We start from the raw sequence: 26,374 nt of genomic DNA, 5'->3' as shown, positions 1-26,374 counted from the left end.
GAGAACAGAACAGAAAACCCAAATATAAACCCATCTACCTACAAGCAACTAATCTTCAACAAAGCAGACAACAATGTACACTGGGGAAAGGAAGTTGATTTTTCATTTGATTTCGTGTTTTGTAAGAGAATTCTGATGGGACAATTGGGAGTCTGCTAGGGGATTGAGATCTTTTCTCATGTTTGATCCTATTTCTCTGCACTTCCCTGAAACAGGTTCCCTGAAGCAAGTTCTTGGCTACTCTCTGCTCTCCCACTGTTCCCAGCAGAGGGTTGACTATCACAAATAAGACATCAACATTTATTTGTGTATAGCATTTTATGTGAATATAAATTTTAATTTTTCTAAGGATTATGAGTAGAAGTGGCATTGCTGAATCATGGGGTAGGTATGTGTTTAATTTTTGTTAGAAATTGCCAATCCATTTTCTAGACCACTTATACAAGCACCGTTTTGCATCCTTGCTAGCAGTATATGATAATTACAGTTGCTCTGTATCTTTACCACACTCGATATTATCAGGATTTTTTGTTTTAGCCATTCTAAAACTACTAGCCAGCCACTTTTTTTAACTTAAGAGTTGTTTATTTCTGTATTTTTGCATTGAATATATTCATACTGTGGTTGACCATAGGTAACTGAAACTGCAGATAAGGGGGGAGGGGAAACTGCTGTAGGCTGGGGGCCTTGATAACATTGACTTCTGTGCTCTGCCTGGCAGTCAAATCCCCATGGGTGTCCCATGAGTGATTGTCAAGAGATTCTCTGAGCACACCACATGGGTGGCCTGAAGAAGCCAAGGTGAAGGAGGAATGAAATCAAGGCCTCTAGTACCTAAAGGACAGAAGCAAAAAAGCCCCAGAGAAATGTCCTTGGTCCACATCATATGCACTAACCCTCCCAGGAAGAAGCGTGGTTTTATATAACGGTGGTTTTAATTTAAGTTTTTTACGGATAATAATGTTGAATATAATTTATGCACTTAATTTCCATGCTGTAACCTCTTTGGTGAAGTGTCCATTGAAATTTTTATCTATTGTTAGTTGAGTTATTTCCTTGTCTAAGAATTCTTTATATTTGTCAGAGAAATGACTTGCAAATATTTTTCCCTAACCTGTATTTTTTTTCATTCTTGTCATAGTGTCTTTGGCCAAGCAAAATTTTTTAATGTAGATGGACTTCAATTTTTCAACTATTTTTCTTTTATAGATCATATTTAGTGCTGTTTCTAAAATTTGTTGCTCTAACCACATTAAAAATGTCATAGTTTTATGATTTAAATACAGATCTATGTGTATAAGGAGTAAAGTTTAGGTCTAGGTATGTCTTTGCAAATGGATAATCCATTGTTCCAACTCTATTTATTTAAAATACCCATCTTCTCCCATTTAACATGCTTCTGCATCTTTGTCATTAACCAAACGACCATACCCATGTAACATTTTTGTTTTTGCTCTCCTTATACTTCTACTGATTCGTGTGTCTATCTCTTCGCCTTTGCCACATCACCTTCATAGCTATCTGTTATGTCTATTAATCAATAATTTTTTTTTTATTGTTCAGGATTCATTAGGTAAAGTCCCTCTTATAATTCTGTCTTGCCCCCAAAAGGAGTGTCACACACTAAGAACCCACCCCCCTTACACCTTCCCTCTCTCTGCTTTCCCCTTCCCCTACCCCCCATAATGTACCAGGTCATTAATTGTCCTCATATCAAAATTGCATACATAGGATTCATCTTCTCCATTCTTGTCATGCTTTACTAAGAATAATGTGTTCTACTTCCATCCATGTTAATACAAAGGATGTAAAGTCTTCATCTTTTTTAATGGCTGAATAGTATTCCATGGTGTACATATACCACAGCTTATTAATCCATTCCTGGGTTGGGGGGCATTTAGGCTGTTTCCACATTTTAGCGATTGTAAATTGAGCTGTGATAAATAGTCTAGTGCAAGTGTCCTTATGATAAAAGGATTTTTTTCCTTCTGGGTAGATGCCCAGTAATGGGATTGCAGGATAAAATGAAAGGTCTAGCTTGAGTTCTTTAAGGGTTCTCCATACTTCCGTCCAAAAAGGTTGTATTAGTCTGCAGTCCCACCAGCAGTGTAAGTGTTCCTTTCTCTCCACATCCATGCCAGCATCTGCAGTTTTGAGATTTTATGATGTGGACCATTCTTGCTGGTGTTAAATGATATCTCAGGGTAGTTTTGAATAGCATTTCTCTAAGAATTAGGGACAATGAGCATTTTTTCATATATTTGCTCGTCATTCATCTGTCTTCTTTAGAGAAGGTTCTCTATTCATGTCTCTTGCCCATTGATACATCATCAGATTGTTGGCTTTTTTCATGTGGATTATTTTGAGTTCTCCATAGATCCCAATTATCAAGTGGATTAATTTGAGTTCTCTGTAGATCCTACTTATCAAGCTTCTGTCTGATTCAAAATATGCAAATATCCTTTCCCATTGTGTGGGTTGTCTATTTGCTTTGGTTGTTGTCTCCTTAGCTGTACAGAAGCTTTTCAGTTCAATGAAGTCTCATTTATTTATTTTTGTTGTTCTTGCAATTGCCAGAATGAAGTCTTTTTCATTAAGTCTTTCCCCAAGCCTATATCGTAAAGTGTTTTTCCTCTGCTTTCTTTGAGAATTTTTATCATTTCATGCCTTAAATTTAGGTTTTTTATCCATCTTGAATCAATTTTTGTGAGTGGAGAAAGGTGTGGGTCCAGTTTTAGTCTTTTACATGTGGATATCCAGTTCTCCCAGCACCATTTATTGAATAGAGATTTTTTTCCCCCAGTGTATGTCTTTGGTCTATTCAAGATTAGGTGGATGTAAGGTGTTAGTTTTATTTCCTGGTATTCTATTCAATTCCAAATGTCTTTGTCTCTATTTATGTGCCAGTACTGTGCTGTTTTGACCACTATGGCCTTGCAGTACAGCCTAAAGTCTGGTATGCTGATGCCCCTGGCTTTGTTTTTATTACTAAGAACTGCCTTAGCTACACAGGTTTTTTTCTGGTTCCATACAAAATGAAGAATTATTGTTTCCAAGTTTTGAAAGTACATTGTTGTTATTTTAATAGGTATGGCATTGAATCTGTAGATTGCTTTGGGAAGTATAGACAGTTTAAAAATGTTGATTCTTCCCAGCCATGAGCATGGCATGTTCTTCCATTTGTTAATATCCTGTGCTATTTCTTTTCTTAATGATTCATAATTTTCCTTAATCATCTCTTTTTGGGGGTATATTCCTAGGTATTTCATTTCCTTTGAAGCTATGGTGAAGAGAGTTGTGTCCTTAACTAGCCTCTCATCTTGGCTGTTATTGGCATATGCGAAGGCTTGGGGACATTGATTTTATATCCTGAGACATTACTGTAATTTTTGATGACTTCCAAGACTCTTGTGGTTTTGTCTTTGGGGTTCTCTAAGTATAAGAGCATATCGTCAACAAAGAGGGAGAGTTAGACCTTCTCTGCTCCTATTTGGATGCCCTTTATTTTCTTGTCTTGCCTAATTGCGTTGGCTAGAACTTCCAGCACTATGTTGGCAATAGTAGTGGCAATAGAGGACAACCTTGTCTAGTTCCAGTTCTAAGTGGAAAAGCTTTCAGTTTTACTCCATTCAGTAAAATATTAGCGGTGGGTTTGTCATAGATGGATTCCATCAATTTAACTAATGTGCCATCTATGCCTATACTTTTCAGTGTTCTAATTAGAAAAGGATGTTGCATTTTATCAAATTCTTTTTCTGCATCTATTGAGAGGATCATATGGTCTTTGTTTTTGCTTCTGTGGTAACGATGAATAATGTTTATGGACTTGCATATCTTAAACAAGCCTTGCATCCCTGGGTTGAAATCTACTTGATCATGGTGTATGACTTTTTTGATGATAAGCTGTAATCTATTGGCTAGGATTTTGTTGAGAATTTTTGCATCTAAATTCATTATTGAAGTTATTCTGAAGTTCTCCTTTTTAGTTGGGTCTTTTCCTGGTTTTGGTATCAGGGTGATGTTTGCTTCATAGAACATGTTGGGGAAGATTGCTTCCTCTTCAATTTTTGGAATAATTTCTGCAGTATGGGAATAAGCTCTTCTTTGAAGGTTTGATAGAATTCTGGTGTGAAGCCATCCGGACCAGGGCATTTTGTTGTTGTTGTTGTTGTTGGGAGATTTTTTATTGTGTCTTTGATCTCAGTGCTTGAAATTGGCTTGTTCAGGAAATCTATTTCTTCCTGGCTAAGTTTAGGAAGAGGGTGTGATTCCAAATATTGATCCATTTCTTTCACATTATCAAATTTCTGGGCAGAGTGTCTTATAATATTCAGAGATACTCTCTTGTATCTCTGTGGCATCAGTTTTTATTCCCCCTTTATCATTTTTGATTGAGGTTACGAGAGATTTTACTTTTCTATTTCTAGTTAGTCTAGCCAAAGGTTTATCTATTTTATTTATTTTTTCAAAAAACCAACTCCTTGTTTCATTAATTTTCTGAATGAATCTTTTCTTTTCAATTTCATTAATCTCTGATCTAATTCTGGATATTTCTTTTCTTCTGCTGAGTTTAGGTTTAGATTGTTCTCTTTCCAATTCCATAAGATGATTTGTGAGTTTGTTGGTGTGCTCTCTTTCTGCTTTTCGGATGTAGGCATCTAAAGTGATAAATTTTCCTCTGATGACTGCTTTTGCTGTATCCTATAGGTTTTAGTACCTTGTGTCTTCATTGTTGTTATGCTCAAGGAAGTTAATGATTTCCTCTTTCATTTCTTCCTACACCCAACCATCATTCAGCATAAGGTGTATAATTTCCATGCCTTTGTATGAGATTGAACATTTTTTTTATTTTGGAGTTGAGTTCCATCTTTAATGCCTTGTGGTATGAGAAGATACAAGGTAAAATTCCAATTATTTTGATTCTGTTGAGGTTTGTTTTGTGTCCTAGGATATGATCAATTGTGCAGAATGTTCCATGGGCTGATGGGAAGAATGTATATTCTTTAGCTTTGGGATGAAGTGTTCTATATACATCGATGAAGCACAGTTGTTCCAGGTTCTCATTTAATTTTCTTATATCTTTGTTTAATTTCTGTTTAGAGGATCTGTCCAGCTCTGTAAGAGGAGGGTTAAAGTCTTCTGTAATTATGGTGTTATAGGATATTAAGACTCAGACTAAGCAAGGTCTATTTCAAGAATATGGGAACATGGGTGGTGCCTGTGGCTCAAAGGAGTAGGGCACTGGCCACATACACCAGAGGTGGCAGGTTCAAAACTGGCCTTGCCAGAAACTGAAAAAAAAAAAAGAATCTGGGAGCATTTAAGTTAGGTGCATAAATATTTAGAATTGAAACATCTTCTTGTTGTAGTTTTCCCTTGACCAATATGAAGTGTCCATCTTTGTCTTTTTTAGTGTTAGTTGCTTCAAATCCACTTGTATCTGAAAATAAGATTGCAACCTCTCTTTTCTTCTGAATTCTGTTTGCCCAAAAAATTGTCTTCCAACCCTTAACTCTAACTTTTAATTTGTCTTTTGAGGCTAGGTGTGTTTCCTGCAGACATCAAATGGATGGCTTGTGTTTTTTAATCCAATCAACCAACCTATGCCTCTTCAGTGGGGAATTAACAACCCATTAACAAGCCATTAACATTTATTGAGATAATTGATAAGTGTGGAAGCATTCTATTCATCTTATTTTGTGAAAGTCCATTACTTAATTCCTCCTTTACATCATTGTGGAAGATAGGTTCTTTCTCTTAATTTCTGAGTTCTTACTTTGATGTTGGTACATTGTGATGGTCAATGTGTAGAACAGGTTGAAGTATTTCCTGTAGAGCTGGTCTTGTGGCAAATTTCCTCAATGTTTGCATATCAGAAAAAGAGTTGATTTCTCTGTCAATGTTAAAGCTTAGATTAGCAAGATATAGAATTCTGGGTTGGACATTGTTTTGCTTAAATGGACTAAAGGTAGATGACCATTGTCTTCTGGCTTGAAAAGTTTCATTAAGGATGTCTGCAGTCACTCTGATGGATTTGCACCTGTAGGTCAATTGGCACTTACTCCTGGCAGCTTGCAAGATCTTAAGATCTTTTCTTTTGTCTTGACTTTGGACAGGTTCATCACAATGTGTCTTAGAGAAGCTCTATTTGAGTTGAGGCAACCTGGGGTCCGATATCTCTCTAAAAGGAGTATGTCAGTATCTTTGGTGATCTTTGGGAAATTTTCATATATAATATCCTCTAATATGGCTTCCATTCCTCTAAGACATTCTTCTTCCCCTTTTGGGATACCTTTAACTCATATGTTTGAATGCTTCAAAAAGTCCCATAATTCTGTCAGTGAATGTACTGCTTTCTCTCTCTTTTTTTCTGCCTGTTTAACTATCTGAGTTATCTCAAGAGCTTTGTCCTCTACCTCTGAGATTCTTTCTTCTGCATGGTCAAATCTGTTGTTGATACTTTCTATTGCATCTTTAAGTTCCCTAACTGACTGCTTCAGTTCCTTCACCTCTGCTATACCCTTTCTATATTCTTCATATTGTTCATCTCCTATTTAATTCTGTTTCTGGAATTCCTTTTGGTTATTTTCCACTTTCTCAGCAATTTTCTTCATAGCTTTTTGGTTGTTTTCCACCTTCTCAGAAATTTCCTTCATTGTTTTTATCATCTGTATTTTAAATTCCCCTTCTGTCATTTCTAACATAGGTGGAATCCTCTGCAGTAGCTAACTCATGGTCCCTTCGTGGGGTTGCTCTGGACTGGTTTTTCATGTTGCAAGGATTTTTATGCTGATTCTTCCTCTTGAGTGTTTTCTTTTATCTGTTTCCTTGCCCTAATTTTCCTTTCATTCTCTCTTGCTCTTTAAGTTACCATGCCTCTGGCCTATGGTTTCAATGAATCTTTTTGGTACAGGACTAAAAGGATTAGACAATTGAAAAGCAAGAATGGAAAAACTATTACAAAGAAAAAAGAGAAAGAAGAGGGGATAAGTAAAGGAGAATATTGACAAAAAATAGAGGCACAGAAAGAGGGAGACATGAGTAATAAAGGTGTATAGTAGGGTACTTTGGCCCAACTTTAAAAACCCCCAACCTCTGGAGATGCTGGATTGGGTAATTTCCTTAAACTCAGCAGCTCTTTGCCAGCCTGAGCAGACATGGTGCCCCACCTCCACCAAATAGAGATGAAAAACAAAAAACAAAAAACAAAAAAAAAAAAAATCAAACCAAAACAAACAAACAAAACCTTACAGGATAAAACTGGGTGAAAAACCAAATAACAGGGGCAGAAACACTAGCAAAAATGAAGTTCTTATTACTAAAGATGGCAACAATGGAAAATTATATTTAAATTAGAAAAAATAAAAGAAAAAAAGAAAAATCTAGGGGGAAAATGTTGAAATAAAAAATAAAATAAAATAAAATAAAACCAAAAACAAACAAGTATATATATTTTGCTGAATATTATTGGAAACAGGTGATCTTCTGGAGTATGAGATGCTAATCACAATGCTGATACAGCTGTATGAGATGGAGACTAAAGGTCTCTGCTTACTTCTTTGCCATCAAACCCCACAGGGTTGAGAACCTAAATCTCTCCTCAGCCTGCTTAAAAGACACTTTAAACAATTAACCTTGGCTAAGCAGAAGCTTTCCCAGGAAAGCACTTGTAGCTGGGATCTCTCCTGAAGTGGCTGTCCATTTATCTGCTGTGGAAAAATTGGCTTCATTCTATGCTTTTGAGGATGAGGCTACAGGGCAGGGCAGCCTTCCTACTGCCAAACACTAAAAGCTCTGCTCTTCCCCTACATCTGAGTCTGGATCTTTGGTGCTGTTCACAGTCACTAGATCACTTCGCTTAAGGTGTCCCAGCCCAAGCCTCCCTCCGTGACCCTGATGGCAGGGCCTGCAGGGCAGTTCTCCCACAATGGCTGCAGGTGCAGCCCACAACTGAATAATAATAGCTCCATTTGGGCCCAGCGGCTCAGTCCCAGACACTAGACAACACAAAGTGACCCACTGTCTTGCCCAAGTTCTCCTGAGGTAATTCAACCAAGTGCCCAAATCCATAAAAACAAAACAACTCACAGGGAAGGACTTCCCTGTCTGCAATCTTGCTGCTGTTGTAGTTACAGCTGCTGCAGCCTCTGACCAATTGCAACCACTTGCCTGTTCTCCACTGCTTTTGTCCTCCTACTGGGGTCCAGAAGTCTCTTTCTGTCTCCCTGTATCCCCAAAGGGATGTTTCCGGGTAGAGCTCCCAATCCAGAGATGCCTGGAGTTGTCTCTCCCCAATCTCACTGTGCCCTGTTGCAACAGGCTATTACTCGCCCACCATCTTGCTCCCTCCCTGATCAAGAATTTTTTTTGGGGGGGGCACTAGGGCTGAGTTTGAACCTGCCACCTCCAGTATATGGGGCCAGCGCCTTACTCCTTTGAGCCACAGGTGCCACCCCCTGATCAATAATTTTTTAATGAAGTTTTGTTTAACATTATGTCTTCTTTAGGCAACTGGTGTTATCAGAGGCCTTAACTCAAAGGTTTGGTTTGGATTGGATTGGGAAAACGACTAGAGAGAACTTCTTAGCATGCTAATACATAACTTTCTTTTTTGGAACTATTTGCTGAAACTTCTAGCTGTCTTCTGAATGCCACTTTCCAGCTCCTCAACTCAGCAAGGCCACTAGACTATATGGATTTTCCCCACTGCCCATAGTCTAAACTGTTACTAAAAAGAAAACCTGGGTGACATTCGGGGTCACCAGCTTTTTGTCCTTTTCTCAGGGAAAAGAGTCCATTGTCATTATTATGTGAAACAGTTGTTTCATACATTTTTCCTCATTTTCTAGTTGTCTACAGTAGAAGGTTAAGTCCAACACCTTATCCATCACAGATGGAAGCAGAGCTCCTTTCTTTTATTTTTAATCCTTTTGAATAATGTTAGATTCAGTCTCTGTGTATATGTATGTGGATAACAAATAAAATCATTATACATATTTTCATACATATTATGTTCACTTTTGAAGAAACACTTTTGTAAAGTGGTTATGCTGCTTATATGCTCACCACCAGTGTGAGATTTCCACACCCTTGAGCTCAGTTTCATTGGTTTGTATTTTTACTAATTTTTTTCCCATACTACAAGATGTAATTTTAATTTCAATTTCCCTAGTGACTAATGATGTTCAGCGCTTTTTATGTGCATATTTACCATCTGTGTATCTTCTTTGATAATGTGCCTATCCAAATTATTTGAACATACTTTTTTTCTCATTATTGACTTTTGAAATTCTTTCATATATTCTAGATATGAACATCTAGAATTCTCTCCTTATTCCAGTATTTTCTTATGTACATATTTGCAGTATTTGTGGGCAGTCTATCACTTGTCTTTTCATTCTCTTAACAGCATCTTTCAAAGACATGTATTAATTTTATTATAGTTCAATTTGTCATTTTTTTAATGAATCATGCATTTTTTGGCCTTATCTAGGGAATTTTTACCTAAGGCAAATCACAAGATTCCTTAAGTTTTATTCTTGAATGTTTCAAGTTGCATGTATTACACTTAAGGATAAATTTATTTTATGGCTGGGCATTGTGGCTCACACCTATAATCCTAGCACTCTGGGAGGCTGAGATGGGTGGATTGCTTGAGGTCAGGAGTTCATGACCAACCTGAGCAAGAGCAAGATTCCATCTCTAAAAGTAGCTTGGTGTGGTGGTGAGCAGCTATAGTCCCAGCTACTCAGGAGGCTGAGACAAGAGGATCACTTGAGCCCAAGAGTTTAAGGTTGCTGTGAGCCCTGACACCCTAACACTCTGCCAAGAGTGACAGTAAAATTCTGTGTCTATACATACATATATATATATATATATATTTATATATATATATATTAAATAAATTAAATAGTTAATTTTTGGTATGTGTCACAGTTTTTGTTTTGGTTTGGTGTGGTTTTGCAAATAAAGATCTAATTTTTGTAGTATCATCTGTTGAAAAGACAATTTTTCTCCCTTAAATTGCCTTTAAATCTTTGTCAAAAACTGACTAACTATATTTGCCTGGGTCTATTTTCAAGGCTCCATTCCAATATTCCATTGGTTTGTTTATCAATTCATCAATATTGCATTGACTAGATTATTATTTTAGTTTCATAGCAGGTCTTAAAATAAATTAGTAAAAAAAGAGAAAAAAATAAATTAGTATAAATTCTATGCTCTGTTCTTTTTCCTTTTGTTCTTCTGGTGTTCAAAATAAATTTTTTAATTAACTTGACAATGTCTACAAAATCATACTTAGACTTTGGGGTGCTTTGAATTCATTGATTATTTTGAAGAGAAATGTTATCTAAACATATTGAATTCTCCATTTCATAAATACATCTCTCTTCATTTAGTTGTGTCTTCTTTTATTTGATTGATCTGTGTTTTGTAATTTTAAGCATACAATCTTGCATATTTTATTAGATTTACATGTAAGTATATATGTTTTTGGTGCAATTATAAGTAATATGTTCCAATTGTTTATTGCTAAGATATAAAATTATAACTAATTTTTGTATATTGACATGGCAAGCTGCAATATTAATAAACTCACTTTTTAGTTTCAGTAACTTTTCTTTAGCCTCAGAGGTTTTCTATGTAGGCAATATGTTGTCTGTGAACAGAGATAGCTTTATTTCTTCTTTCCAATTTTAATGTTTTTAATGTTTTTTAACTTTATTGAACTTCCTAGGACTTCCCATAGTATTTCAAATAGGAATAATGAGAAAAATATCTCTGCCTAATCTTAGGTGGAAATATTATCTCTCACAGGAAAGTAAAATGTTAGCTGAAGCTTTTTGTGTAGACGTCCCTTATCAAGATAATGATGCTCTCTTCTACTCCTAGTTTGCAGAAGCTTTTAATCATGAATTGGTATTGAATTTGGTCAAATGTTTTTCTGTATCTGTTAAGATCAGAGGTCTGCTGATATATGTTTAATTGACATTTTAGGGGAAACAAATCTATAAATAGTACTGCTGTAAATATTTACATATAAGTATTTGTGTAAGTATCTGTCTTCAATTCACTATAGTTTTCTTTTTCTCTCTTTTTTTTTTCTTTGAGACAGAGTATCAAGCTGTTGCCCTGGGTAGAGTGCCATGGCATCACAATTCACAGCAACCTCAAACTCTTAGGCTTAGGTGATTCTTTTGCCTCAGCCTCCCCAGTAGCTGAGACTACAGGTGCCTGTTACAACACCCAGCCATTTTTTTTGTTGTTGTTGCAGTTATCCTTGTTGTTTAACTGGCCCAGACCAGGATTGAACCCACCAGCCTTGGTGTATGTGACTGGCACCGTAACAACTGTGCTATAGGCGCCAAACCTACAGTTTTCTTTTGATTTGTGTTAAAATGTTATGGCTTTATTTTGTGTTTTTACATTTAACCTGACTGTGTTTTGACACATTTATACACAGTACATAGTTGGATCTTATTCTTTTTTCAACTGAAAAAAAGATCTGAAAGATAATCTGAAAAAAAGTGTAATTGAGGCAATTATACCATTTGCATTTGGTGTATTTTTGGCATTTTTTTTTTTATTTAAATCTACCAAATTGTTATTTGTGTGCTGTGGTTATCATCTTTTCCTTATACCATTCTCTCTTCTGTCTGCCCCCTTTGGATTAATTTTATAGGTTGTATGATTCCACTTTGTTTTTTGCTGATTTATTCACTATGCCACTTTTTATAGGTTCATTTAGAGTTGATAAAATATATCCTTAACTATCACAATCTACTTTCAGTGCTAGTGTACCATTTAACATACAGTACATAAATCTTAAAACAGCATACTCCATTACTTCATTCTTGGATTTGCTGTTATTCTCATGTATTTGTTTCTGTCTATGTTACAACTCCACAATACATCACTATTATGATATGTTAAACTGTCAATTATCTTATAAAGTAATTTTTAAATAAGAAATCAATCATGTTTACCTATATAGTCAAAATTTCTAATCCTTTTCATCTTTATTTAGATTTATATTTCCATCTGGTATCATTTTCTTTTGCCTGAAGGATGTTTTTAACATTTCTTCATTCAAGAATGAAGGCAAGGTGGATGGAGTAAGATGGCCGAATGAAAATGTCCAGCAATCATCCCTGCACATGAACTCAAATTCAACAAACATCCACGTAAGCAAACAACTTCAGAAGAACCAAAAATCAGATGAGTGATCATATCACCTTGTTTTAGTATTATATCAAGGAAAGAAGCACTGAAGAAGGCAGTAAAGAAAATCTTGCATTGTCTACACCACCCCTCCCTCATGACCCAGAAGTGCTACGCCAGCATGCCAAGTAGAAAGAGAATATGTGCTCCTCTGGGAGGGAGAGTAAAATAATTTTAAGACTTTACATAGAACCTAAGGACTTCCCTGGCACAGGAGAATACAGAAGAGCAGAATTCTACAGGTACCCACAGAAAGAACATGTAGACAAGACTGGCCAGACAGAAATCCTCTGCCCCAAAAAGCACTCTACTGGCAAAAAGCACCCTTGGGCCTTTACTAAATTATAAAGCTTTCAAGGCCACAAAAGCTATAGTCCTCTGGCAGTTTCTTTCACTGTTCTGGCTCAAAGCCAGTGGACTTGGAGAGTACATGACCAGTGAGACACTAGTGGTACTGGCCAAGCCAGTGGCTCTGTCATTCCCTCTCCCTAACTACAAAGAGTGTGGCTCAGGGAGTTTTCTTTCATTTGAGGAAAAGAGAAAAGTTCAAAGGACTTTGTTTTCCAACATGGGTACCAGCTTAGCCACATCAAAATAAAGTACCAAGCAGAATTCTGAAGCCCCTGAGTCCAAGCCTGGATGCATTCTAGATCCATCTTAGGTCAAAAGGAAACATGATTCCCTCAAGGGTAAGATATAATCCTGGCAGGATTCACCACCTGGTGACTAAAGAGACCTCAAGCTTTAAATAAAGATCAGAAGTAGCAACAGTCACCACAGGTTTGGACTAGCTTCAAGTGTGACCTGGCACAGAAAACCATGGGGTAATGCCCACATTACTGTTCTCCCAATTGCAGCAGCCCAACCCAGAGAGTGAGGGAAGAGAATGAGAGTCATTGCCTGGCAATCCAGGAAGAACTCTACTGTATCTAATCCAAATACCTCACAATAGTACCACTAGGAGTCTGCAAGTGGCACTACTGTGAGATCTGGTCTGGGTAGGGGGCACGCCCAGTGCTGATATATGTGCAGTGACCAAACACTGACATAACAACACTCAGTTTCCTTTGAATATTTGGAAAGCCTTCTCAAGAAGGATGGATTAAAACCAGCTCAGACTGTAATGATTAAAATAAATCCCTAATTATTCAATGCCCAGACATAAACAAGTGTTTATGAACATCAAGTCAAAAAGATATGACCTCATAAAACAAACTAAATAAGGTACCAGTGACCAATTCTGAAGCCATGGAGATAGAAAAACTTTCAGATAAAAATTCAAAATAACTGTTCTAAAGAAGTTCAATTAATTGCAAGACAACACAGAGAAGGAATTTTGAATCCTATCAGGGAAATTTAGCAAAGAGATTTTTAAAAATTATAAAATAAACCAGAAATTCTGGAGCTAAATAACTGAGAAAGGTATCAGAGTCTTTCAATAGCAGAATTAACCAAACAGAAAAAAAGAATTAGTGAGCTTGAAGGTAGGCTATTTGAAAATACATAATCAGAAGAGGAAAAAAGAAGAAAAGAATGAAAAGGAAGGAAGCATGCTTATAAGATCTAGAAAATATCTTCACAAGAGCAAATCTAAGAGTCACTGGCCTTAAAGAGGACATGGAGAAAGAAATTTGAGTAGAATATTTATTGAAATAATAGTGGAAAACTTCCTGAATCTAGAGAAAGATACCAAAATTCAAGAAAAAGATCATCAAGCAAATTTAACCAAAGCAAGACTTCAAGACATTTAACAATCAAGCTTCTAAAGGTCACTGATAAAGAAATGGTCTTAAGGGAAGCCAGAAAAAAGGAGAGAAAAAGTACATATAAAGGAAATCCAATACATCTGGCAGCAGACTTCTCCGTGGAAACCTTACAAAGTAGGAGAGAAGGACACGATATATTCAAAGCCTAGAATATTATATCCTGAAAAGAAAGCCCTTCAAATATGAAGAAATACACTGTCCCAAATGAACAAAAGCTGAGGAATTTCAATACTAGATCTAATCTACAAGAAATGCCAAATTGGATTCTTCAATCTGAAAGATAAAGATGTTAATGAAAAATTTTTTAAAATCATCTGAAAGTATACAACAAACTGGTAACAGTCAGTACACAAATACAGAATACTCTAGAGCTTTGACTTTAGTGCAGAAATCACTTTTATCTTGAGTAAAACCCTACAAGGAAAACCTACCAAAAATAACTACCACAACTTTTTGAAAAATAGATAGTTGAAAAAGATATGGATGCAGTAGGAGAAAAAAATGGTGGACTAGAGGCTGCCTGCCAATGTGATGCTCCCAAGAAAAGGAGTGAAAGGTGCAGGCAGGTGCCTACATATGGACTGCAAGAGACTCTTAGTATGGGAAAAACAGGTAACAGGTCAGAGATGACATGGTTAATAGTAGAATAGTGTGCTGGAGTGTCATGCTTGCCCTGCTGGCACAGTACAGACTGAACTGCAAAATGGCTCCCATCATGAGTCTGTGCAGAGCCATTTCACTAGATAGCTAGCATGGTAGGAATCAGGCAAAAATTAAAGCTATCCTGAACTCCTAGCTGCACTGTGCCAGATCTACATGGTGCTGATATGGGAGTACACTGACTTGTGGCTTCCTTGAGCTATACTCTGGAACTTGAAGCCTAGTGCTTCCCCCTTAGTGCACAATAGATCTGGGCATAGTAATTCACCAGAGTGTAGCATGCTCCAAGCTGAAAGGTTTTAGGCAACCATTTCAGTGGGGCATGGAAAGCTTCAAGCTCTGAATGCCTGACCTGACATCCACAGAAACTCTGATCCTGAGGAGCAATATACTGTTCGTTCAGCCCTGAACCCACACTCCAGGCTCCAGATGCTTTCTCTTTGCTTGGCTCTGACTCCAGCCTGTAGGTCAAATTGGCCCACCATCTGAATTGTCCCACCTCTGGGTCTGAAACCCTATTCAAAGGCTTTGCCTCTGGCTACACCGCAATCTGAGCTTGGAGGCTTATATGCTGGGGCACAGTATGCTCTCACCTAAAGGGCTTTAGGTGACCACTTCAGCAGACTCTGAGTGGAGTGGGGAGAGGGCCACAGTCCCAGGGCTACTGAAGCCAACCTCAGCCCCCTGACTCAAACATTTAAAGAGGCAGAAAAGAGAACAACAAAGGCAGAGCAATCAGAGACATATGGGACTACATGAAGTAAATAAACATATGAATTATAGTATAGATATTCCTAGGGGAGAAGAAGAAAATGCTGAAATAATGGAAAATTTATTTGAGAGAATTATTTTGGAAAACTACCCCCGTATTGGGAGAGATCCAGACATCCAAATACAGGATGGTCATTAAACACTGGGAAAATGTATAGCAAACAGGTAATTTTCCTATATTCAACCTGGAAAAGTCAAAATGAAAGACAAATTTCAATAAGCAGTAGATATAAGCAATCACTAACCTACAAAGTAAGATCCATCAGGAAAACAGCAGACTTCTCAGCACAAACTTTACAAGCCAGAAGTGAGTGGGCCTCAGTCTTCACTTTTTTTAAATAGAACAACTGCCAATATAGCATTTTGTATGTTGCAAAACTAAGTTTCACATTTGGAAACTTAAGTCCTTCCCAGACAACCACATATTGGGTGGGAATTGACATGAACCACATGTCTCAGAGAATTTACCAAGTCCAGACTTGCCCTGCAAGGAGTACTATACATGAATGAGCACAATAGCTACCCACTAATATAAATTTACCCAAAGGTAATGTCAAAGACCAGTCACCAAATTATTCAAGAAGTAAAACAGAAAAATTAAGTTTTGTTTTTCAACAGGAAAAACAAAAATCCACACCACTCATCAATTCTCTTAGTACATGTGAATGGCTTGAACTCCCCCCACCAAAAGACAGAATCTGGCTGAATAAAAAAAAAAAAAATACAAACCAAGTATCTGTTGACATCTAATCACAGAGAATCACCCGAGATTTATTCTAAAAACAAAAATCCACACCACTCATCAATTCTCTTAGTACATGTGAATGGCTTGAACTCCCCCCACTAAAAGACAGAATCTGGCTGAATAAAAAAAAAAAAATACAAACCAAGTATCTGTTGACATCTAATCACATCTAATCACCAGAGATTTATTCAGACTGAAGATGAAGAGATGGAATACTATAGTCCATGAAACAGTAACCAAAAAGAAAGCTAGTGTAGCTGTTCTCATAACAGATAACATAGACTTCAAAAGTAAAGAAAGACAAAGACGGTTATGATATAATGGTAAGGGGAACAATTCAACAAAAAGAAATAACAATTCAAAATATTTATGCACATAACAAAAGTGTGCCCAGGCTCATAAAGCAAGTACTACTTGATCTAAACAAAACGATAAACAGCAGCACTACAATAGTCAGGTACTACTTGATACCCATTAGACAGAATGGAATAGATCCTCCAAACAGAAAACAAAGAAAGAAGTAACAGACTTAGGGTGGGCCCATAGTTCTGTGGGTAGGGTGCCGGCCACACACACTAATGCTAGCAGGTTCGAACCCAACCTGGGCCAGCTGAAACAACAACAACAACAACAAATAGCTGGGCATTGTGGCGGGTGCCTGTAATCCCAGCTACTTGGGAGATTGAGGCAAGAGAATCACTTAAGCCTAAGATTTTAAGGTTGCTGTGAGCTGTAATGCCATGGCACTCTACCCAAGGTGATAGCTTGCGACTCTGTCTCAAAACAAAAACTCTAGAACATTGAGCTAATAGACCTTGATAGAACATTGTACACCAAAGCCACTAAATATACTTTCTTCTCATCAGCTCATGAAACATTCTTTAAGATTGATCATGTCTCAACAAATTAAAAAACATAGAAATTATACCATGTATCTTCTGAGACCTTCATGGAGAAAAAAATTAGAAATGAATTCCAACAGAAATACTCATCTCTACACAAAGTCATGGAAACTGAACAACCTACTGGTGAATGGCATTTGGGTCAAGGAGGAAATTAGGACGAAATAAAAAAAATTCTTTGAACTAAATAATAAAGAGGACACAAGTAAAAAAAAAAAAAAACATTGTGAGATACAGCTAAGGCAGTCCTAAGAGTGTTCATGTTCTTAACTGCCTACACACAAAATACAGAAACATCACAAATCATCTATTGAATTATCTTAAGAAACTGGAAAAAGAAGAGCAAACCAATCCCACACCCAGGAGAAGAAAAGAAATAACTAAGATTAGAGCAGAACTAAATGAAATTAATAACAAAAAATTATATAGAAGGTTAATGAAACAAAAAGTTTATTCTTTGAAAAGGTAAAATTGAAAGGCCTCTTGCTAGATTAACCAGAAGCATAAAAGAAAGATATCTAATAATCTCAATCAGTATGAAAAAGGAAAAATCACACCTAAGACTATACAATACAAAATTTCTTCCAAATACCATAAAAACCTTTGTGCACATAAACTTGAAACTATGGAGGAAGTGAACAAATTTTTAGAAACACAGAGCTTCCCTAGGCTCAATTACAAAGAAATAGAATTCCTGAACATGCAAATATCAAGTACTGAAATTGAAGCAGCAATAAAAAAATCTTCCAACAAAAACAAAATTCACAGACCAGGATGGGCACACACAGTGGCTCACTCCTGTAATCCTAGCACTCTGGGAGGCTGAGATGGGTGGATCACCTGAGATCAGGAGTTTGAGACCAGCCTGAGCAAGAGCAAGACCCAATCTCTACTAAAAATAGAAAAATTAGCCAGGTGTTATGGGGAGTGCCTGTAATCTCAGATACTCAGGAGGCTGAAGCAAGAGGATGGCTTAAGCCCAGGACTTTGAGATTGCTGCGAAACATGAAACCATGGCACTCTACCCAGGGCTTCAGAGTGAGATTCTGCCTCTAAAAAAAAAAATCCCAGACCAGAGATTTTCACATATACATTTTACCATAACTATAAAAAGAATTGTTACCTACACTGTAGAAATTGTTCAAGAAGGAAGATATCCTCCCCAACATATTTTATGAAAACAATATCACTTTGATACCAAAGCCAGGAAAAAGCTACAACAAGAAAAGAAAACTGCACACCAATATCACTTATGATTATAGATGCAAAAGTTCTCAATAAGATTCTAACAGACCAAATATAGCTACACATCAAAATATAATCCACCACAATAAAGTAGTAGAAATGCAAGAATAGTTCAACATACACATATCTATAAATGTAATTCAACACATAAAAAGAAAGTAAAAACAAAGATGATATGATACTCACAATAGCCACAGAAAAAACATTTTACAAAATTCAGCACCTTTTTATGATAAGAACTCTTAATGAAACAGGCATAGATGGAACTAACCTCAAAGTGATAAAAGGCATATATGACAAACCCATAGCTGATACCATACTGAATAGGGAAAAACTGAAAGTACTACCCCTTCCAACTGAAACCAGACAAGGCTGACAACTGTCACTACTTCTATTCAAAATAGGGCGAGAGTTCCTTGCCAGAACAATCACACAAGAGAAGGAAATCAATGGTAGGGAGAGCAAGGAGGTCAAACTATTGCTCTTTGCTGACAATATGATCTTATATCTAGCAAGCCCCAAAGATTCTTCCAAGAGACTCCTGGAATTGATAAATAAATTCATCAAAGTCTCATGTCCCAAAATAAACATACACAAATCAAGAGGATTAATATACACTAAAATAGTAGCTTAGAATAAAATCAAAAACTCAATATCTTTTACAGTAACAACAAATAAAATAAAATACCTAGGAACGTGTTCAACTAAGGAGGGAAAACTAGATGGAGAACTACAAAACACTGAGAAAGGAAATAGCAGAGGCCATAAAGAGTCAGAAAAACATATCATGCTCATGGATTAGCAGAATAACATTGTCAAAATATTTATACTACCCAAAGTGATCAACAGATTTAATGGGATCCCCATTAACATTCCAGCACTATTTTTTGAAGATCTAGAAAAAATAGTTCTATGCTTTCTGTGGAATCAGAAAAGACCCCAAACAGCCAAAGCAACCCTAATCAACAAGAATGAATCGGGAGACATCAGCTTACCAGACTTCAAGCTGTACTAAAAGGCTATAGTAACCAAAACAACATGGTACTGGCACAATAACATAGACATAGACCTAAGGAGTAGATCAGAAAACCCAGATATAAAAGCATCCTTATATTGCCATCTGATCTTTGACAAAGCAGACAAAAACATACACTGGGAAAAATAATTTTTATTAATAAATGGTTCTGGGAAAATTGGATAATCACATGTAGAAGATTGACACAGGATCCACACCTCTCACGACTTAAAAAAATTAACTCAGAATGGATATAAAACTTAAACCCACAGTGGAAAACTATAAGAATCCTAGAAGAAAATTTTGGAAAAACTCCTTTAGCTACTGGATTAGCAAAGAATATATGAAGAAGTCCCCAAAGGCAATTGCAGCAATAACAAAAATTAACTAATGGGATTTTATTAAATTAAAAAGCTTCTGTACATCCAAGAAAACAATCAACAGAGTGAGCAGACAGTCTACAGAATGGGAGAAAATATTTGCATACTATACATCTGATAAAGGACTATAACAAGAATATGTAAAGAACACAAACAAATCAGCAAGAAATGAACAACCCCATAAGCCATGAGCAAAAGACATAAATAGGAGCTTTACAAAAGAAGATAGATTAATAGATTAATGGCAAATAAACATATAAAAGATGTTCAATATGTCTAATCATCTGTGAAATGCAAATCAAAACTACACTGAGGTATCACCTAACTCTAGACAGAATGACATTTATGAAAATGTCCCAAAGCAACAGGTACTAGAAGGCATTCGAAGAGAAATTAACACTTATACACTGTTTGTGGGACTGCAAACTTGTACAGCCTCTGTAAAATAATAAGGAGATACCTCGAAGAGCTAAAAAGCAGACCAAACATATGATCCAGTCATCCCACTATTAAGTATTTACCCAAAGGGAAAAAAGCCTATTTATTGAAGAGACACATACACTCAATTGCTTATGACACTAAATTCACAAAGATGTGGAACCAACTTAACTGCCTACTGACACATGAGTAAACTAATAAAATGTGGTGTATGAATACCATGAATTACTACCTAGCAATTAAAGAAAAGGTGTACTAATACTTTTTGTAACAATCTGGATGGAATTGGAGACCATTTTTTTCTAGATGAAGTATCACAAGAATATGTACTCACTATTAAATTAAAGCTAATCTATCAATACTTATGTGCACATATGACAGGAAAACTCAAGAGAAACCAAGGAACTTGGAGGTTCCTTGGTTTTGGAGGGAAGAGGAGATGACAGGTAAATACACACCTAATGGGTACAATGCATGGTATCCTGGTGATGGACACACTTAGAACTTTGACTCATCTGCACAAAAGCAATCCATGTAACTAAAATGTTTTGGCCCTATAATATTCTGAATTTTTTAAATGGGAAAAATAGAAAAAGATATGGATGGAAACAATAAAATGTTAAAAAATAGGAGTGATGGAGTTAGAGCTCAATTTCTGTTGAATTTCTCCTTGCTTGCCCATTAGTTTGTAAGTCCATTAGTTTACTCAGTATGAGTTGTCATAAATGCAAAATGATTTATTAAAAAATGGTTATCACAAGCCTCATGGGAACCTCAGATCAAAAACCTTACAAGAGATACAAAAAATGAAAAGAAAGAAATTAAAACATACTACCATAGAAAATCACTTTTAAAGAAAGGAAGACAGGAAGGAAGGAAGGCAGGCAGGCAGGAAGGAAGGAAGGAAGGAAAGAAGGAAGGAAGGGAGGGAGGGAGGGAGGGAGGGAGGGAGGAAGGAAGGAAGGAAAGAAAGAAGGAAGAAAGGATCACAAAACAACCAGTAATCAAATTACAACATAATGGTAGTAAATTCTTACCTGACTATAATAACACTGAATGTGACTGGACTAATTTCTCTAATCAAACAACATAGAGTTGCAGGATGGACTCTAAAAGAGCCAACTCTTTGTTATCTGTAAAAGACACATGACACATATAGACTGAAAGCAAAAAGATGGAAAAATATATTTCATACAGATGGAAATCAAACCAAGAGGAGGAGAAGCTATACTTCTACTAAATAAGACAGATTGCAAGAGAGAAACTATGAAAATTGACAAAAAGTCCATTATATTAATATAATGATAAAGGGGTCAATTCAGCAAGACAATATGACAATTCTAAGTAGATACCCATCCAGCACCAGAGCACTCAAAAATATAAATCAAATATCAGACCCAAAGAAAGAGAGACCCCCAACACAGCAATTGCTGGAGTCCACTGCATCTTTAGCATTGGACAGATCATACAAACATAAAATCACCAAAGACATTGAACTTAACTTGCACTACAGATCAATGGATCTACTAGATATGTATAAAGCACTGCATCTTCAGCTGCAAAATACACATTCTTCTCCTCAGCTCATAGATCATTCTCAAGGATAGATCGTATGTTAGGCCACAAAACATGTCTCAAAAACTTGATAAACATTGACATAATGTCAGTATTTTCTATGATCACAACAGAATAAAATTAGAAATCAGTAACAAGATACACAGACATGGAAATTAAGCAATATGCTGCTGAATGACCAGTGGGTTAATGAAAAGATTAAGATGAAAACTTTTAAAAAGTTTCTTGAAACAAATAAAAATGAAACACAATTTGCCAAAAGCTATGGAATACAACAAAAGCATGAATGAGAAGAAAGTTTATCGCAATAAGTTTTTAAAAATGAAAGCTTCAAATAAACAACCTAAGGATACACAAATCACCAGAAAAATAAGAGCAAGTCAAACTTAAGATTAGTAGAAGAAAAGAAATAATAAAAGGGGTGCAGAAATAAATGCAATTAAAACTAAAGAATACAAAATATCAATGAAACAAAAAAAAAATTTAAGAAAAAAATAAACAAAATTGACATACTGTTAGCCAGGCTAACTAAAAAGAATAGAGAGAACATTCAAATCAATAAAATCAGAGATGAAAAGTTTTGAAACAAGATAAGTATATCAACTTTCACCACTGTTATTCAACATAGTACTGGAAGTTCTAGCTAGAGTAAACAGATGAAAGAAAGAAAGGCTATCCAAATCGAAAAGAAAAAAAATCACATCATCCTTCTTTGCAGATGCTATAATCTTATATCTAGATAAATATAAAGACTTCAGAAGAAAACTATTAGAACTTATAAATTCAGTAAAGTTGCAGATACAAAATCAATGTAGAAAATCAGTAGCATTTCTATACCCCAATGGTAAACAATATGAAAAAGATATCAAGAAAGTAAATCCATCTACAATAGCTACAAATAAAATAAAATACCTAAGAATAAACTTAACCAAAGAAAGATATTTTATGCTCATGAATCATTATTGTTAATATGTCCATGTTATCCAAAGCAATCTACAGATTCAGTGCATTCCCCAACAAAATACCAATTATGTCCCGGGGGTGGCGGGGGGGGGGGACACCAAACATCTAGAAGAATCACATTACCTGAATTTGAATTATACTACAGAGGTATAGTAACCAAGGCAGCATGATGGTGGGATAAGAACAGACACATAGACCAGTGGAACAGAATAAAGAATCCAGACATGAATCCACATACCTAAAGTGAACTTATCTTTGACAAAGCTCCCAAGAACATAGGGTGGGAAAATGGCAGTCTCTCAATAAGTGGTGCTAGGGAAAATTGGATGCAGAATAATGAAATTAGATCCTTTTCCCTTGCCAGGTAAAAAATCAAATAAAAATGAATTAAGATCTGAAAATATGAAACCACTAAATGTAGGTATTGAGGACAAGCTTCAAAACATTTACCTAGGCTAGTATTTTTTGAGTACAAGCAACCAAAGCAAAACTGGACAAATGGCATCCCCTCAAGTTAAAAAGTTTCTGTACAGCTAAGTAAACACTTGTCAGAGTAAACAATCAACAAAGAGAAGAGACAACTCACAGAATGGAATAAAATATTTTCAAACTACTCATCTGAGAGAGGAATAATAGAATAATATATAAGAAGCTCCAATAACTCAATGGGAAAAAAACAAATAATTTATTAAAAGCAAAAGATCTAAATGGATATTTCTCAAAGGAGCATACAAATGACCAATAGATATATGAAAAATGCTCAATATCATTATTTATCAGAGAAATGTAAACCAAGGCTACAATGACATAGCACCTAATCCCAGTTAAAATGGCTTTTATCAAAAAGACAAGCCATCATGAATGCTGGTGAGGATGTGGAGAAAGGGGGAATATAAATTAGTGCAAACGCTGTGGAGAACAGTATGAAAGTTCCTCAAAAAACTGAAAACAGAACTACCACATAAACCAGCAACCCTACTGCTGGGAATATATCCAAAGGAGGGGAATTCAATTTCATAATCTACACCCCCATGTTTATTGCGGCATTATGTGCAATAGCCAGGGTTTGAAATCTACCTAAGTGTCCATCAAAAGATGAATGGATAAAGAATTGTAGTACATACACAATGGAATATTATACAGCCACACAAAAGAATGAAAGCTGGACATTTGTAACCACATGGATGGAACTGGACAACTTTATGTTAAATAAAATTAATCAAACACAGAAAGACAAATCTCATGTGTTCTCGCTGATATAGGGAAGGTAAATATTAAAAATATTTGATCTCATGGATATTGAGAGAAGAATGATGGTTACCAAAGGCTGGGAAGAGTAGTAAGGTGGGGGAATGTAGGGGGGATGATGAATGGGTGCAAAAATATAGTTAGATAGAGAGAATGAAAAATACTTGACAACACAGCAAAGGGACTATAATCAACACTAAGTTAGGCCCTACTTTAAAATAACTAGAAGAATGGAATGAACATGGTATGTTTTTCCATTTGTTAACATCTTCAGCTATTTCTTTTCTCAGAGGTTCATAATTCTCTTTATAGAGATCTTTCACATCTTTTGTTAGGTAAATTCCCAAATATTTTATCTTCTTTGGCACAACTATAAAGGGAATAGAGTCCTTGACTATTTTTTCAGCTTGACTATTATTGTTATATATAAAAGCTACTGATTTGTGAGTATTGATTTTGTATCCTGAGATGCTACTGTATTCCTTGATCACTTCTAAGGATTTTGTGATTGAGTCCTTGGAGTTTCTAGATTCTCTGAAGATGATAGGTACATGGCCTACAGACACATGAAAAAATGCTCATCATCTTTAATTATCAGAGAAATGCAAATCAAAACCACGTTGAGATATCATCTAACTCCAGTAAGAGTGACTCACATAACAAAATCCCAAAACTATAGATGTTGGTGTGGATGTGGAGAAAAGGGAACACTTCTGCGCTGCTGGTGGGAATGCAAGCTAGTATGTCCCTTTTGGAAAAGAAGTATGGAGAATACTCAGGGATCTAAAAGTAGACCTGCTGTCCGATCCTGCAATTTCTCTACTAGGAGTATATCCAAAAGACCAAAAATCACTTTATAACAAAGATATTTCCACCAGATTGTTCATTGCAGCTCAATTCATAATAGCCAAGTCATGGAAGAAGCCCAAGTGTCCATTGATCCATGAATGGATAAATAAATTGTGGTATATGTATACCATGGAATATCATGCAGCCTTAAAAAGATGGAAACGTTACCTCTTTTACATTTACATGGATGGAGCTGGAACATATCCTACTTAGTAAAGTATCTCAAGAATGGAATAAAAAATATCCAATGTACTCAGTACTAATATGAAACCAATTTAAAATCGCTCACACTTTCATATGAAGAATAGATCACAACTACGGCCAAAGATGAAGGAGGGAGGAAGAGGGTATGGAAGGGGGGGGGAGGTCAGATCGAGGGAGAGTGAATGGTGGGATCACACCTATGGTGCATAATGCAAGGGTACATGTCGGATCTATTAGTATAGAGTATAAATGTCTTAGCACAATAATTAAGTAAATGAGATGAGGTATATTTTAACCAGTGTGATGTAAGCATTCCTAATTCTATATGAAATCAGCACATTGTACCCCATAAATGCATTAATGTATACATGATCTATGTGTTTATGATTTAATAAAAAAAAATTAAAAAGAATGGAATTAGAATATTCCAAACACAAAGAAATGTTAAATGCCTGAGGTGATGGACATGCAAATTACCCACCCTTATTTGAATAATTCACATTGTATATGCCTGTATGACAACATCACATGTAGCCTATAAAGATATACAGCTATATTTAACCCTATTTAATTTATATTATAATAATAATATAATATTATTATAATATTATTATATTTCATAATAATAGAAAGAAGGCAAAATAATGGTGATTTCAGATATACAAAAACTCAGAGAACATACCAATGTACACTTGCTGTACAATAAAAGTATTATGCAAACCACAAATGTAATTTTTAATTTGTAATGCCTACATCAAAAAGGTAGAAATAAAAAAATAAAAAAGGTAAAAATAAAGTGAAATTAATTTTAGTAATATTTCTTATTTAACATCATGTATCCAAAATGTTTTTATTTCAATATAAAGTTATTAAAAATAATCGAATATTTTATATTTTATGATAAATATTTAATATCTGCTGAAAATGTATATTTATAGCATATCTTAGTTTGAACTAGACACATTTCAAATATTGAAAAGTCACGAGGGGGGGGGTGGAGCCAAGATGGAGGACTGCAGCCAGCTTTTTGCAGAAGCTCCCGTCCAGAATGAGACTGAAAGGACAGAAGTTTAGCAAATTACCTGATGGTTTGGAGCAGAGCTAAGGGAGAAGATTGAAGAGCGCACTTCAACCTTCCTGAGGCAAGCTACGACCCCCAAAATACAACCAAAAGGTACAAAATCCACCACCAAGCAGACAGGAACCCCCTCCCCCACAACAAGGGCTCGCAGTTTACTCCATGCAAACAAGCGAGCAGAGTTCAAACATCCTCCCACTCTATCCCACAGGATAGACCCCCTAAAAACTGGACCTCCTACCCCTGCTGGTGTGCCACAGCACCCTCCAGCCAGGCATAAAACTGTAAAACTGTATAAAACTGTATCTATTCC

Source organism: Otolemur garnettii, unplaced genomic scaffold, assembly GCF_000181295.1.
Source record: "Otolemur garnettii isolate 467f Iridium unplaced genomic scaffold, OtoGar3 scaffold00017, whole genome shotgun sequence".
NCBI classification, from domain to species: Eukaryota; Metazoa; Chordata; class Mammalia; order Primates; family Galagidae; genus Otolemur; species Otolemur garnettii.
Note: the sequence above shows the minus strand (reverse complement) of the source record.